This window comes from Arachis hypogaea, chromosome 19 (assembly GCF_003086295.3).
Source record: "Arachis hypogaea cultivar Tifrunner chromosome 19, arahy.Tifrunner.gnm2.J5K5, whole genome shotgun sequence".
Taxonomy (NCBI): Eukaryota; Viridiplantae; Streptophyta; class Magnoliopsida; order Fabales; family Fabaceae; genus Arachis; species Arachis hypogaea.
In genome coordinates this window covers 44,227,164-44,244,886 of record NC_092054.1, presented here as the reverse complement: position 1 = coordinate 44,244,886, position 17,723 = coordinate 44,227,164, and positions in this window count along the sequence as shown.

Here is a 17,723-nt window from a genome sequence, read left to right as displayed (position 1 = left end):
GTCTATATACTAACTACAGTGGATATTTACTCTATCAATTTATTTTGCATTCCTTTCTTGCAGCCAAAGCAACTTCCAAATTATGATAGAGTGCATTAAGAGCTACGTGATGAATAGCTGATAAATCACTATTTTATGGTTTATCTTGTGCTTAATTGAGTGGTTTTTATCAACTCTTTACCCACTTATTCATACTATTTGCACGATTTTACATTTGCCTTCCTAATTATGTGCTTTGATTGAAAACATGTTTCTTTGGCCTTAAGTTCCCTATGTTTAATCCTCTCTTATTACCATTAGATGCCTTGATATGTGTGTTAAGTGATTTCAGAGATTACAGGGCAGGAATGGCTTAGAGGATGGAAAGGAAGCATGCAAAAGTGGAAGGAATACAAAAAGTTGGAGAAATTGCTAAGCTGTCCAGCCTGACCTCTTTGCACTCAAACAGCTATAACTTTAGCTACAAAGGTCCAAATGACGCGGTTCCAGTTGCGTTGGAAAGCTAACATCCGAGGATTCGATTTGATATATAATATGCCATAGTTTCCTTGACGCTAGGCGACGCGAACGCGTGCTCCATGCAGACGCGTCGCAGTGACAAAAATCAGCGTGTTTGAATTCGCAACCAGCAAATTCTGGGCTGTTTCTGACCCAGTTCGTGGCCCAGAAAACATAGATTAGAGGCTATAAAGTGGGAAAATGCATCCATTCATAAAAAAACAAGCTTTCACATTCACAATTTTAGGAGTAGATGTAGTTTTTAGAGAGAGAGGTTCTCTCCTCTCTCTTAGGATTAGGATTTAGGATTTCTCTTAGTTTTAGGAGTGACTCTCAATCCCAGGTTCAATGTTCTTCAATTTATATTTCTCTTCTACTTTTAGATACTCTAATACTTAATTACTTATGTTGCCCATTTGATTCATAAATCTTTCATGTTAGATTGGATTGCTTTTATTAATATAATTTGAGGTATTTTAGACTTATGATTGCTCTCTTTAATTTATTAATGCTCTTTGTTTATCCAAATTATTTTCATTCAAGTAGACTTTTTTCCCTTTTGGCTTTGGTTGAGTCATTGGAGACACTTGAGTTATGAAACTCATTGTTGATTGAAAATTGGATTTCTTCATTTCATTAATTCAAGTTCCAATAACTCTAGCCTTTTCCAAGGAAAGACTAGGACCTGAGGAATAAAAATTAATTCATCCACTTAACTTACCTTCATAGTTAGAGGTTAACAAAGTGGGAGAAAAACTAATTCTCATTACAATTAATAAGGATAACCAGGATAGGACTTCCAGTTATAATACCTTGCCAAGAATTTATTTTATTATTGTTATTTTATTTTTCTTATCATTCAACATAATACTTCCTTACTTTCTAAAACCCCTAATTTACAAGACTCATAACCAATAATAAGAACATACCTCCCTGCAATTCCTTGAGAAGACGACCCGAGGTTTAAATACTCGGTTATCAATTTCAAAGGGGTTTGTTACTTGTGACAACCAAAACGTTTGTATGAAAGGACTTTTGAAGGTTTAGAAACTATACATGCAACGAGGATTTATCCGCAAATTTCTAGACCACGCAAAAGTTTTCTCATCAAAATGGCGTCGTTGCCGGGGAATTGCAAATGTGTGTCTTATTATTGGTTATTGTAAATATTTGCTTTTTACTTGTTTATTTGTTTTTATTTTTGCTTTTTCATAAATTAAGAGGTTATTGGTTTTTATTTAGTTATTAAAAATTTTTCAAAAAAATTTGTTCTTGGTGTTCATCTTGATCTTCGAGTTGTTCTTCGTGTTCATCTTGATCTTCGAGTTGTTCTTAGTTGTTTTCTTCGTTTTGATCTAAAAATTTTAAGTTTGGTGTCATTTTATTGTTTTTCTCTTTTCTCATCTTTTCTCTTTATTTTAATTGAATTTTCGAAATTTGCATAAAAAAAATTTTTTCATATTTTTATTTTAAAATTTTTATCTTATCTTATCTTATTTCAAAAATCAAATTTCAAAATTCAAAATTTAAATAACCTTTTAATTTAAATTTGTTTTTATTTTCGTTTTTAATTTTTATTTGCTACTATGAACTCTCATCCCTTTGGCTATGAGTCTGGTTACAATTATATTGCAGGAAGAGGAAATTACAATGAGAACAGGCATCAAGGTTGGAACAATCAAAGATGGGAGGAGCCACAAGGATCTGATCAACCCTCATGGCAACAACCACCTCCAATGAACTATCAACAACCACCACCATATGCCTATGAACCTTCTCCTCAAAATAACTTTGGACCACCATACTCACAAGCCCCTTACCACCAAACACCTCCATATGACCCTAACCCACATCCACCATACCAACCACCCTATGAATCGAATGAGCCATACATAGATCCACCCCAACCTCTATTGGATAACAATACACTCATCTCTAACATCATTGGTCTCACCTCTACACTCCAAAATCTTATATCCCGCATGAACCAACCATCTACCTCCAATATTCAACCCTCAAGCTCTAATGCACTTCCTTTTCAAACACATAATGATCTTTTCATCCCATCACCACCCTCCATGGAAGAGCACCCACATCCATCAATCCAAGAGCAAGATGATCCCAATTATGCTATTGATATGGAACAGGAAAGAAGGAATCATCTTCGTGAATCCATACTTCATAAAGAGCTAGAGGAGGCCCTACGGGTAAAGGTAGGAGAGACCCTTGAAGATGAAGGAGTAGTTGAAAGGAGTTGTCATGGAAAGAAAATCATCGAGGATGAGTATGATTTTATACTTAAACAACTGGACAAAGCAGCAATTATTAAAAAGGAAGAAGTGGTTGCAAACTTAAGAGATGTTGTACCTCCATTGGAAAGTCCAGTCACAGAGCCTCCTTCCACGGTGTTTGATGTTGATGTTGATGTTGAGGAGAGCGTACAACCTCCAAGGCAGATCATGGTTGAAGACCTTGTAGAGGTTGATCAAGAGATGGAGATTCAAGAAGAAGAAGCACAACCTCCTATGCCCTTGGTAAGTAATGAAGAAGAGATTTAATTAGAAGAAAGCTACCAAGAGGAAGAGGTTGAAATTAAAGAAGCTTGCAAAGAGGTGGAAGTTGTCAAAAAGCACAAGGGAGTGGAGCTTGAAATCACTTTGCCAAGGTTATGGGAGACCCCTCCCCCTAAGTTGCCATCATCCTTCACAACATTCAAGTGGGTAAAATTCATATCCCTTAGCTTTCTAATCCCACTTGAATATGGGCTACTGGAGACGGATGGTCAACTTAGAGCTCTTTGTGGCATTAAGAGTAAGAGGAAGATGGCCAGTGGTAAGAATTGTCCTGCAAGATTCATTATGGTTGGAAGCTTTAAGTTTAAACGCAAAGGTTGGTATAAAACTCAACTGAATGGGTTTAGGAAGCTGTTTGGATGTCTCAGTAAGAATTCCGACTTGAAAAATGATGATCAACAAGAAGATGGGTGCAAAGGCAAGGTCTGGGACCCCAGAATTCAATCTAGAAATCAGCACTCTTGGGGCCTTGTCACTTGCTTTAACTTACTTGAAGGCTCTCTGCGCTTAGTTTGGGATCCCGGAGGCCATTGGAATTACAAACATTGGTGGAGATTCCTGGATGAATACAAGCATAAGCCACCATAACAGGAAGCTCATCAAATGTCCAACTTAAGGACTTTAACTAAAAGTGCTAGGTGGGAGACAACCCACCATGGTATGATCATCCCTTTTTCAGTTTTAATTCAAGTCTGTTTTGTTTATTTTTGAGTTTTATTTTATTTCATTGAACCTGGAATTACTCATAACATCCATATCATTTCGCATTCTGCATACTGCATAAAAAAAAGAAGAAGAAAGCACGCACGCGACGCGGCAGCGTCGCTGACGCGTCCGCGTCACATAGGAATAATGACCTCCCACGCGACCGCGTGCCCCACGCGGCCGCGTGACCTGGAAATCGACGTAAGAAAGGGTGCACGACCGAAAGTTGTGTGAGAGTGGTGCTGGACTAGTGCTGATCGCACACGCCTTACCACGCGGACGCATGGCTCACGCGTCCGCGTCATATCCCCATGATGGCCACTCACGCGATCGCGTCGACCACGCGACCGCGTCACCCAATATTTGGCCATTAATGATTTTGAACAGAGAGTTGTGCGAGTGCGAGGCTGCCCTTGCGCCAGTAGCATAAAACGGGTCACGCGACCGCGTTGATTATCATAAGCGCAATTCGCGGAACCACGTGCCCCACGCGGCCGCGTCGCTTGCGCCGCACAGCTTCCCTGATTTGCCAAATATCTTATCTTTTCTTCTCCAATCCTAATTTTTCCTCCCTCCTTTCTTACTTACTTCTTCTTCCCTCCTTTCCCTTCTCATTCTTCTTATCTTTCATTTTATTTTACTTAATTTATTTGCATATTTCATTCATTACATCTTAATTTTGTGCATATTTTTCTTTTCTTTTCTAAATTAATTATTTTTCCTTTGGTGTTCAAATGTTCTTATTCAACTGTTATATCTTTTCTGGTATTATCTTAGTGCTTATGACTTGTTTTATTCTGATTGGGTAACATTATTTAAATCAATGCTAATTTTTATATTACTGATATTCCTTTTGCATTGACATGAACTTACATTGTCTTTCATTACCCACTCTCTCCCCCATTGTTGCAAATTTTGCACCACTGGTATGCCATGGCTTCTATTGTTTTCTCACGTACATGTTGAAGCTTCCATGTAAATGAGACCCTTATCATTTGGCATTAACCCAATCATACTTCATTTATTTTCTTATCTTTATTATTGGGTTACCTTTCTTCCCTTTTTCTTTCAGGATGGCCATCAGGAAGAGAACCGGAAGACGTTTACATGGGGAGACACACAAGTCCATCAGCACAATCCTTGGAGAAAAGCATCAGTTGGAGAGACCCGTCCACTTGTACATCTTAGCATGCACCGAGGACGGTGCAATCTTTAAGTGTGGGGAGGTCGATACCGATCTCCATGGATTAGTATTTTCTTATCAACACCAATATTTTAATTTCTTTGTTAAATTGCTGCATTTGCATATTTAATTGCATATTTGTTTGATTTTATGCATTTAGTTACTACTTGGTTAAAGTAATAAATTTCTTTTTAGGACTCTATTTTTGAAAATTTTCACTAATTTAAATTGAAAAATTTTTATGTTAAAATTTGTCAGAAGTTGTATTTGGAACATGGTTTTTGAGCCAAAGAACACACAACCTGTGAGATTTGAGCTTATTTATATGGTTACATTATTTAACCATAAATATTTTATTCTTGTGTGTTTACTTCTCTATGATTGTAATCTATATTTTGTTCCATTCTATATGTCCATTATTTAGTGTATTTACATGCTTGCATATGATTGAGGCCATTATTTGATTTTAGCTCACTTATCCCAAATAAGCCTACCCTTTAAATTACCTTTGTTAGCCACTTTGAGCCTTTTTAATCCCTATTTGTTCTATATTTTATCACATCACTAGCCTTAAGCAGAAAAACAAATTAAATACCCCAATTGAATCTTTGGTTAGCTTAAGATAGAGATTGTGCATCAACTAAGTGTGGGGAAATTGTGGGAATATGGGTTAATAAGGGAATGTATCATGTTTCTAATTCATTTGAATATTGGGAATTTGGGAACCTACTCATGTAAAACCAGAAAAAAAAATTAAAAATCTATGTGCGTTGATAAGTTATATTTATTTTTCATAAAATAAAAAAAAGAGAAAAAGAGAAAATATATATATATATATATATATATAATATAAATAAATGAATAAGGGGACAAAATTACCCCAATGCTAAGTTTAATAATGAAAGATCAATGCACATGTGATAAATTAAAAAGAAAAGTTGGTACATGAGAATGGGAATCATACAAAAGTGGGAATTATGGGTAGTTAGGCATGAAATTAACAGTATATAGAGTATATGTATATTAGGTGAGAGCTTAGGTTAGTCAAAGATTCATATTATAGCTCACTTAGACATATATATACCCTCACCCTTACCTTGGCCCCATTACAACCTTGAAAAGACCTCATGATGTTTGCATTGGTACATTAAATACTTGTTGATTGGTTAGATGAAGAACAAGGTTTAGAAAGCATGATTAGAGAAGAGTAGAGTGAATTACCTTATACACTTGAGAGATTAGAGTGCATATATACTACCAGTGAGGGTTCAACGCTTGATTCTATGTTCCCTACTTTCATGAGCTATCTTCTTACAAGTTTACTTGCTTTTTTTATTGTATGATTTGAATTAGTGAAATCTGATTTATATTTGTCTTGGAGGACTTATTTACTTTTAACCAAGTAGGTAGAAACATTTTTGTATTTAGTTGCATTCATATAGATAGGTTGCATTTCATATTAATCTACCATTCCTCTTCATCTTTATAGCTTCTCTTGAAGCTTAGCATGAGGACATGCTAATGTTTAAGTGTGGGGAGGTTGATAAACCACTATTTTATAGTTTATCTTGTGCTTAATTGAGTGGTTTTTATCAACTCTTTACCCACTTATTCATACTATTTGTACAGTTTTACATTTGCCTTCCTAATTATGTGTTTTGATTTAAAACATGCTTCTTTGGCCTTAAGATCCCTATGTTTAATCCTCTCTTATTACCATTAGATGCCTTGATATGTGTGTTAAGTGATTTCAGAGATTACAGGGCAGGAATGGCTTAGAGGATGGAAAGGAAGCATGCAAAAGTGGAAGGAATACAAGAAGTTGGAGAAATTGCTAAGCTGTCCAACCTGACCTCTTCGCACTCAAACGGCTATAACTTTAGCTACAGAAGTCCAAATGACGCGGTTCCAGTTGCGTTGGAAAGCTAATATCCGAGACTTCGATTTGATATATAATATGCCATAGTTGCCCTGATGCTAGATGACGCAAACGCGTGCTCCATGCGGACGCATCGCAGTGACAAAAATCAGCGTGTTTGAATTCGCAACCAGCAAATTCTGGGCTGTTTTTGACCCAGTTCGCGGCCCAGAAAACACAGATTAGCGGCTATAAAGTGGGAGAATACATCCATTCATAAAAACACAAGCTTTCACATTCACAATTTTAGGAGTAGATGTATTTTTTAGAGAGAGAGGTTCTCTCCTCTCTCTTAGGATTAGGATTTAGGATTTCTCTTAGTTTTAGGAGTGACTCTCAATCCCAAGTTCAATGTTCTTCAATTTATATTTCTCTTCTACTTTTAGATACTCTAATACTTAATTACTTATGTTGCCCATTTGATTCATAAATCTTTCATGTTAGATTGGATTGCTTTTATTAATATAATTTGAGGTATTTCAGACTTATGATTGCTCTCTTTAATTTATTAATGCTCTTTGTTTATCCAAATTATTTTCATTCAAGTAGACTTTTTTCCCTTTTGGCTTTGGTTGAGTCATTGGAGACATTTGAGTTATCAAACTCATTGTTGATTGAAAATTAGATTTCTTCATTTCATTAATTCAAGTTCCAATAACTCTAGCCTTTCCCAAGGAAAGACTAGGACCTGAGGAATAAAAATTAATTCATCCACTTAACTTACCTTCATAGTTAGAGGTTAACAAAGTGGGAGAAAAATCCAATTCTCATTACAATTGATAAGGATAACCAGGATACGACTTCCAGTTATAATACCTTGCCAAGAATTTATTTTATTATTGTTATTTTATTTTTCTTATCATTCAACATACTGCTTCCTTACTTTCTAAAACCCCTAATTTACAAGACTCATAACCAATAATAAGAACATACCTCCCTGCAATTCCTTGAGAAGACGACCCGAGGTTTAAATACTCGGTTATCAATTTCAAAGGGGTTTGTTACTTGTGACAACCAAAACATTTGTATGAAAGGACTTTTGAAGGTTTAGAAATTATACTTGCAACGAGGATTTATCCGCAAATTTCTAGACCACGCAAAAGTTTTCTCATCAATAGCTCTTTCATAAACTCACATAATATTATTATGTGCTAAAATATTTTTACTCTATCGAGCTGTTACTTAACATAAATGTTAAAATCACATAAAAATACATTAATTTACAAAAGGGTAGCTTAAGCACAAAGTATTAGTTTAAGTCTTAACCAAATGATAATCTAAATTAAAAGTACCACTAAGCTAGTTACTGATGAGATTTGAGTTACATATTAGCCGCAATTGTACAGCTTTGACTAAATGTCAGTTCCTAGTTTAGTTAATTTAACCTTTGTAAGGCACATGCATAATTACTAATTGAACAGACATAAAATGGAGCATTTGTCACTCATTTTCACAGTTCAAAGCACATTGTGTGATTAAACTTATTGTATAGCATTAATAATAGGTGATCTTATAAGGCATAACACCTTAAAAGAAGAAAAGACGAAACGTCATCACAACTAAAATGCAAATAACTTCAACCCAATTATCAACAATGAGGAGTAAAACACGAATCAAAGACAGAAAAGAGAGAGAAGTTCATCAGATTCAAACATGAGTATATGTCGTATGAATGAGAAACAAAGAGCTAATAGTTTAGAGGTGGTGATTGTTCTCTTCCGAAGTTCAAAAGTCAAGAAGCTCCACACTTACCATGAAACCCTTGACCATAATTCAGAAAGATCAAGCTTGTCAAGACCTACCTTAACATAACAATCAACAAATAATTGGTAGATATCATAATCGTCAACAAGTGACGCAGTGCGTAAGACCCAGAACTTTTGAAAAGTCTTATTATGATCAAGTCTCAAATCATATAGTTATTTATAACCTTAATTTCAGAAATCATTTTATTAAGGATAATTAAGGCAAGTTTTGATTTATTGAATTTGAGATACGTTATGATTATTATCCAATTTTACAATTATTGGATTATTTTCCTGTATTCAAATTATAAAGTTGACAGTTGTGAAATAATAAGAATTTTATATGATTTGGGCTAGATAAGAAATATTTTAAATATTAGTACTGCTATTTTGAAATATGAAGAAATTAAGTATATTACTTTTAATTATTTAGTTGGGACATTTTATTGAAAATGATTTTGTAAAATTGATGAGCAAATAGTATTTTTATACACTATTATTGTTGAATTAGAATTTATTTCTAATTACTACATTATACCTATTTTTAAGTGAAATTACTAAAATGTCCCTAACCCTAATTTTTGAAAAGGAAAACCCTAACCCTGAAAACCCTAACCAGAACCCGTTTCCCCCTCTGAACCCAGTAGCCGCACCCCACTTGTTTCCCTTCACCCTCTCATTCACAGAAACATGGAAAGAAAGAACGGGAAAAATCAGAAATGGAGACTGGTCCAGAAGAAGAGAAGGAGAGGGGGAAAGGATCGGCGCCGCCGGCTGGGTACTGCCGCCGTGACTGCCGGACTGCCACACACGAGGAGCGCCGCCGTCAAAGCCGCCCCATTCATCCCTGCCCAGTCGCGGTTCTGCCACCATCACCCCATTCCGTCGCCTGAGGAGTGTCATGAAGGCGAGAGAAAGCTCGTGCGCGCAGGGGAGAGGAAGGAGGCGCTGGTTGGCCGCCGCACCTCGCCGTCGATCGCCATTGAACCGCGCCAGACCCAGAACTGTGAACGTGAGGGGTGCGATGCAAGAGCCCGACGCGAGGAAGAGGGAGCGTGCGTGCACGCGCAGGAGAAGGGTGACGCTGCTGTCACCGCCGTTGCTGAGCTGCGCCGCCGTCAACCTTGCCGCAGTGTCAGTTGCCATCCTCTATGGCAGAGCCAGAGAGAGAGAGTTCGGGAGTAGAGCAGATGAGAGATATCTGAAGGTGTGCTGGGAGTTCAGCCACCGCGCTCGGCCGCCGTTCGCGTTGCCGGCGCCGCCTCCGTCGGAACTGCCACCATCAGAAAAGGGTTCTGGCCGCCAGGAGTGGTTCTGTGACTTCGGAGACCACCGCTGGAGCTTTTGGCTACTTCTACCGTCGCCGGAAAAAGTTGCCGATAAGGGTTTTGATTGTGGTTTCTGTCCTTTTTGAATTCCGAGAATACCGTAGTCACTGCGTGTTGGTTTCAGTTGGCGCAATCGAAAATTGTCGTCGCTGCCACTTGAGGTGGCTGCCGGGCTGCCGTTGAACCGGTTCAGAGATCGCCGCTGTTCCAGTTCAGTTGTTCCTTCTTCATTTGGTAAGCATTTTCGATTTGAAAGCTCTCTAGTAACTATTCTAGCTTCATACACTAAGGTTTTGCGGCATCAATTGCTATACGATTGAGTTTCGGTTGTTGTATGTTATGATTAGAGTTGTTGAGATTGTTGCGAACGTGACTGAGAGCTGAGGTTTTGGTTGCCGTCAGTTCGGGTTGAGGCGGAAAGGACTCTGTGAGACGTTTGGGTTATGGAATTGCGTTTTGAGGTAGAAGCGCTTTCCAAAAACTATATTTTTATATGTTGGAATTATTACATATGGATACTGATGTGAGAAATGTGTAATTGGTGATTGTATTGGCCTTATGTATTATTTGATTGACTCAAATGTTTATGGATGTTGGTTTGGCTGAGTTGTTGTGCGGCTTTGTGAAATGTAACGTTTTGAAGCTGATTCTTTAAATATTTGAAATCTGAGTTCAATCCGTTGAGGATTGATTTGAATTGAGTTGATTATTTTGATGATGTGAAAGATAGAATACTCTTGAAATTCAGCCTGAATTACTTTAATTGACTTGGTTTTGGGACAAAGCTTTGTTACTGAGCCGTTTCTTTAAAGCGTTGGAAATGAGCTAAATCGGTTGATATTGAGTTGACTTTGAAATGGTTTTCTTGAGATATGCCACTGAGGCGACTGTTGAATTTAGCTTGCTTTGAATTGATTTCTGGTTTTGAGCTGTTGAAAAGGAATGAGAAACGGTTTAGTTGGGACCCGAACCGGGTGGCAAAAGTCCAAGTTTTAGGGGAGGTGCTGCCGAAATTTCTACAAAATCCTAGTCTTGTTTGAAAAGTTATTTAAAAAGGATTGGATTTGAGAAGTTGTATTATTTGATTTATTAAGAGAATATTTATATTTTCAAGCTTAATTTATTTAGTGAACTTTATGCCTTGAGTTTGACTTATTTAGAAATGAACTATTTTTACCGTTTGAATCAATGAAGGAAAGAATGATGCTCTAATATTGATTTCAATATAAAAATGAGCTTTTAGTGATTTCAAAGGAATCTAGACTTTTGATTGAGCAATTAAGTTTGAGGCATTTTGAAAGAGTTAGAAAAATGGCTTCCAAAAAGAAACCTGAAAGTGGTTTGATTCAAATGAACCGGTTCCTTTTCAAATGAGTTGATTTTTGGATCGGGTTGGAACTTGTGATTTTGTATGGTCGGTTTCATAATAAATTCAATTTTATTTACTTAAATCGAGAATCCATGATTTGAGTTTCAATGAATTTTAAGGAATTGATATAGGTTGACCTTCCCTAAAGACTTGGGACTCTGCCGAGAAGCTTTTATTATAAAATCTCATTGTTGGACGAGTGGTTTTGAATACTTTGAAATAAATCCTTAACTTGCCATGGTTTTGGAAGTTTTGAAAAGAGAATACCGAGAGTGGCTTTGTTTTAAACAGGGAACTCACTTTGAGTAAATTTGGCTTATGAGCCTAAGATGATTTGAGAAATGAGATCTTTAAAGCCAAGGCTGAAAAGAGTTGAAATTTGATTTCAAAGTGAAATGGCTTGAGAAAAGTGATTTGTGGCTTAAATGCCGGTTTTATGAATTTGATGATGTTGAATGGTGGAAGTGCTGTTTTGTTATGGGCCGGAATGGCTGTGTATGATTATGAATATTGGCTGGTTCTTGATTGAACCGTTAGCCAGAATGGCTATGTATGATATTGATTTATGGCTGATTGTCGAATGAGTTATGGGCCGTATGGCTGACTATAAATTATGAATTTAAGCCGGATGGCTGAGATGGATGTTGATCCATGGCTGGAACTAAATGAATATATGCTTGAGATACCTGGGTAGTAGCAAGGGTTGTGGTTCGTCCCACTTGCTCCAGGTCAGAGACTGTGACGCCTGGGTAGTAGCGGTAGTAGTGGTGATTCCACTCGCTCTAGGTTGAGCTTTTAAACACCCGCCTGGGTAGTAGCCGCAGTAGTGGTTATTCCACTGGCTCTGGGTTGAGTGGGTAGTAGCAATGGGGTTGTAGCTCAAACCTACTTGCTCCGCGATGGGTGTTTCTGTCCATGGTTAGCTACCAGGTTGGCTATATAACCGACATATGATATCATCAGCCACTAGGGACAGGCATGCATCATATGCATCTATATGACATTATTTGGGTGTGCATATTATACTTGGTTTGCCTATGTGATTAATTGCTAATTGTCCTACTTGCAATACCTGTTTGTTTGTGCTTGAACTTCCTATATGTGTTTGCATCTGGGACTCTGTTGGTGTGTGGTGATTGGTTGTTGGATTGGATTGTTTGGGCCTAGGGCCGTGGTTGAATTGAGATGGACCGATGGTTGGTTTCGGTTTGGTGTTCCTGGTTTGGAAAAATATGAAAGGCTATTTTGGTTCAGTATAGATAAATCTTTTGAAAGGCTTTTAATGTTTACGAGAATTGAACGGTTCCTCTTTCAGAAAAGATTTTCGACTTTACTTTTATTGAAAATCGTTGTTTTTGAAAAGAGGCATAAGACGGTTATTAACCACTGGTACGGTCTATCTTCACGTATCCTATTACAGTAATTCCCAAAAACCCTCTACTGAGAACCCTTTCGAGGATGATGTTCTCACCTCCCTACATTTTTCCCCTTTCAGGATATGGGCGCAGAAGTCACGAGAAGTTTATTTAGTTGTTGAGATGCTCTGTATTGTTTTAGTTATGGTTTATTGAACCCTCACCTTTATCTTGATATATTCTGTAAGAGGGATAGGAATTGTATTGGTTAATGCTTGTAAAGTCATTTATATATATTTATGTATATATATGGATGTACTCTTTATGAATTGTTGTAAGTTGTCTGGTATTTATGGATGTACATTATCGAACGAAAGTATTTTTGGGAGCGGTATCACGGTTTAAAGTTTTAAACAAGCTCATATTTTAGTATTAAATAGTATAAGTGTCGTCGTAATGTCCGATCTATCAGAGTCGCGCAGCCGGAAGCGTGAGCTTTGGTAGTTAGGGTGTTACATTATGGTATCAGAGCAGTCCTTCCTGTAGAGCCTGAGGAATAGACCGACTATGCTTCAATTGCATACTCTGAGCGTTTGTCATGGAATGGGTCTTGTCGAATGACAAGAATTAGAGCTTTATGCACATGACGATCTATTGATTAACGCCGTTAGTTTTGCATTGCAAAAATTCTTGGTATTAAGTTTGGCCGGCTTAATACTAGTGAATTTTGTATATGAAAGCGCTAATAGGTTATCATAGATGATAGACGAGTTTTGAGTAAAGCGAATCGCGGGTTTTGAGAACGCTAGAAACTATTTCTCGAGGCTATTCAGTTGTGTGTCTTAAATTTCATTCGAGTCGACCTGTTCTTTCATGTCCTAACTTGAAGTTCTTGTTTGCTAATCCTTTTGAGAAGCAGTTTGATTTTTCAACTCTATTCTTCTAATCATATGCATTCTTGTTTCACCTTAAGTGCGTATGCTTGTTTAAAATCCTTGTTGCATCTATCTTCCTCTGTTTTAATTCTTCCTGATTCATGTATTCTTTGATATGGTTTCGAACTTGTCCTAATTCGTTGTTCATTTTAACTTCGGATTCCGAGTTCACTCTTAGAGAACTTGTTGGTTCAGTTTTCCTCTTCTTTGACAGTGATTACAGCTAATTTTGAGATTTTTATGAAAATTGCTGTTGGATAGATATATACTTATCTATATATATATGAACTTTGAAGATTTCTTATGCAGTTTAACAACTATTTATTTCTAATACCTCGCCTGTGCTTTTACTGGTTTATAGAACTGCATTTACCTTAAATTACAATTTACTTTCTAGTAATTTTACTATAGTTCCAATGCACATCTTCATTTGATTATGTATTTGGATGTTTTTTCAAAATTTTGAAAAGAAAGGATTCTTGACTTTTATTCCGGTTGAGTTTTGTTTGATAAGCGTTACTTAACTTATTTTAAATTGAGTTTGATTTAGCATGCTATATGGTTTATGCCATTGCTGTTCTTTTGAAAATGTTGGACTCATAGCTTTCTCCTTATGAACGGACTAAAGTTTCTCTTAAGCCTTCCATCTCCATAGGTGTCATGCTTGGCTTTGTTTTCAACTAATCTTTTACATCTCGTGAACATTACCATTGATCTTGGTTTTTCTTCTCTGGTGAACCTCATTCTTATATGAGTCAGTTTGATTCGTTTCAAAACAGTGCATCGTTTAATCTCTCAATATCTTTACAAGAGTTTTTAGTCAAAGATTTATCTTTGGGAAATTACTAATGATTGGGTTGTCTTTTCCTATGACTTTTGTATTCTTTTGAATCAACTGAAAGTTTGTTTGATGTCTCATGCCTAGTGGATATTGTTTGAGATACCTTGATTTAAGATCTTTTCTTGTATGGCTTGACTCCTTTTCAAGTACATCCTAATCTTTTTGAATATTATTGTGTCATGGTGATTTCAAGTATACTTTTGGAATCTTGTTTTGAATTTTATAAAGCAGATTGAATTCTCTTTGAAGAAGTTCCAAATCGAACTTATTTTTCAGTTGCTTGGTTATAATTGAAACCATTGTTCAATTTTTGACAAAATTGTTTTAAAGTTGACATGCGCTATTTTAAATGAGGTTTTGGAAAGTTTCCTTGTTTAGTGGAAACCGGTTCGTTTGTAACGCACCATTTATTTCCTTTACCAAATTGTAAGCAAATTTTTATCTCGGAATTTCTTTTCTAAAAAGAGCTTAATTTTCTCTTTCGTCTTTGCTATAAATGTTATACACGCTTGTTTGAATATGGACTTTGGAAATTTTTTAACAAGAATTTGATTTCTTCCGAGTTTTATGAATTACTTTTGGTTAAGTTATGCACCTAACTATCTTTCTAAAATATTTGAGGAAATATTTTAGCTCTTAGCCAAACTTGTGTGCATTTTGTTTTTAAAACTCTACATGATCTACTTCAACATGAAATTGTATTGAAGTAAAGCCACGTTTATGCTTTTGCTACTCTCTTGAAGAATGTTTGTTGCTCAACTTTTCTTCTAGACTGCAAAGTGGTTTTTTCGCAAGTTTTCGACCCTTTCATGAACAGAGTATTCGGAAGTATTTTAATCGTGCTCTTGAGTTCTGTGAGCTTTGTCTTGGGTTTGAAATATTCTCTTCTGTAAACCTCATGCTTCCTCGACTCAGCTTGAGTTTGTTTCAAAATAATGCGCTGAATTTTCTTCTTATTGGTCCTGTTGGATTTCTTTGATACAAGGGTTATCTTTGAAGTTGTCAATCGATTTATTTCTAGTAAACTTTATTGGTTGAGTGTCTTTGTTTACCTGGATTGGATACATTCTCCCAAATCTATGAGTATTATTCTTGACATATGTCTTTCCTTTTTGAATCTGGTATCCTTCTGAGTAGACTCGAGAATTGTTTTGATATCACGTGCGACTTGTAGACGTAGTAACACGATGCGTTAGTTCTTTAAGACGTGATATGTGTATACGGAAGTTAAAGCGGTAGGTGTGCCACGTATGAGTTGTGGGTGTTTTGTTCCTTGCGAACGGGTTTGCGGTTGTCAGGCTTGTGATCGAGTATGAGGATTGTAAAGTGCTTGATGGAGTTGGAAAGTTGAAACTTTGAGGTTGATATGAGATTAGTGTGCGGATGTTAAGCACGTCATTTTAACCCCATCTTGTTTTATAGCCTTTGATGCTTTGCCCTACTATCACATGATTGACCCATGTTATCTTTTGCATTGAGCCTATCTTGTAACGTTTGCTTTGCAATCACACTCCTACCTTTGTATCGTTATGCATACGACCATCCAAGTATTTGAAAAAAAAAACATATATATGTTTACATTTTGAGATATTTTTGCTTCTTCCTTAAATGTGTTCAAGGGTGAACTGTTATGGAATTTCTTTCATTTTGTATCAATTTTCGAGAGCAAAAATTTTTATAAGGTGGGTAGAATGTAAGACCCAGAACTTTTGAAAAGTCTTATTATGATCAAGTCTCAAATCATATAGTTATTTATAGCCTTAATTTCGGAAATCATTTTATTAAGGATAATTAAGGCAAGTTTTGATTTATTGAATTTGAGATACGTTATGATTATTATCCAATTTTAAAATTATTGGATTATTTTCCTGTATTCAAATTATAAAGTTGACAGTTGTGAAATAATAAGAATTTTATATGATTTGGGCTAGATAAGAAATATTTTAAATATTAGTACTGCTATTTTGAAATATGAAGAAATTAAGTATATTACTTTTAATTATTTGGTTGGGACATTTTATTGAAAACGATTTTGTAAAATTGATGAGCAAATAGTATTTTTATACACTATTATTGTTGAATTAGAATTTATTTCTAATTACTACATTATACCTATTTTTAAGTGAAATTACTAAAATGTCCCTAACCCTAATTTTTGAAAAGGAAAACCCTAACCCTGAAAACCCTAACCAGAACCCGTTTCCCCCTCTAAATCCAGCAGCCGCACCCCACTTGTTTCCCTTCACCCTCTCATTCACAAAAACATGGAAAGAAAGAACGGGAAAAATCAGAAATAGAGACTGGTCCAGAAGAAGAGAAGGAGAGGGGGAAAGGATCGGCGCCGCCGGCTGGGTACTACCGCACGCGAGGAGCGCCGCCGTTGAAGCTGCCCCGTTCATCCCTGCCCAGTCGTGGTTCTGCCACCATCACCCCATTCCGTCGCCTGAGGAGTGTCACGAAGGCGAGAGAAAGCTCGTGCGCGCAGGGGAGAGGAAGGAGGAACTGGTTGGCCGCCGCACCTCGCCGTTGATCGCCATTGAACCGCGCTGGATCCAGAACTACGAACGTGAGGGGTGCGATGCAGGAGCCCGACGCGAGGAAGAGGGAGCATGCGTGCACGCGCAGGAGAAGGGCGACGCTGCTGTCACCGCCGTTGCTGAGCTGCGCCACCGTCAACCTTGCCGCAGTGTCAGTTGCCGTCCTCTATGGTAGAGCCAGAGAGAGAGAGTTCGGGAGCAGAGCAGACGAGAGAGATCTGAAGGTGTGCTGGGAGTTCAGCCACCGCGCCCGGCCGCCGTTCGCGTTGCCGGCGCCGCCTCCATCGGAACTGCCACCGTCAGAAAAGGGTTCTGGCCGCCAGGAGTGGTTCTGTGACTTCGGAGACCACCGTCGGAGCTTCTGGCTACTTCTGCTGTCGCCGGAAAAAGTTGCCGATAAGGGTTTTAATTGTGGTTTCTGTCCTTTTTGAATTCCGAGAATACCGTAGTCACTGCGTGTTGGTTTCAGTTGGCGCAATCGGAAATTGTCGTCGCTGCCGCTTGAGGTGGCTGTCGGGCTGCCGTTGAACCGGTTCAGAGACCGCCGCTGTTCCGGTTCAGTTGTTCCTTCTTCATTCGGTAAGCGTTTTCGATTTGAAAGCTCTCTAGTTACTATTCTGGCTTCATACACTAAGGTTTTGCGGCATCAATTGCTATACGATTGAGTTTCAGTTGTTGTATGTTACGATTAAAGTTGTTGAGATTATTGCGAATGTGACTGGGAGCTGAGGTTTTG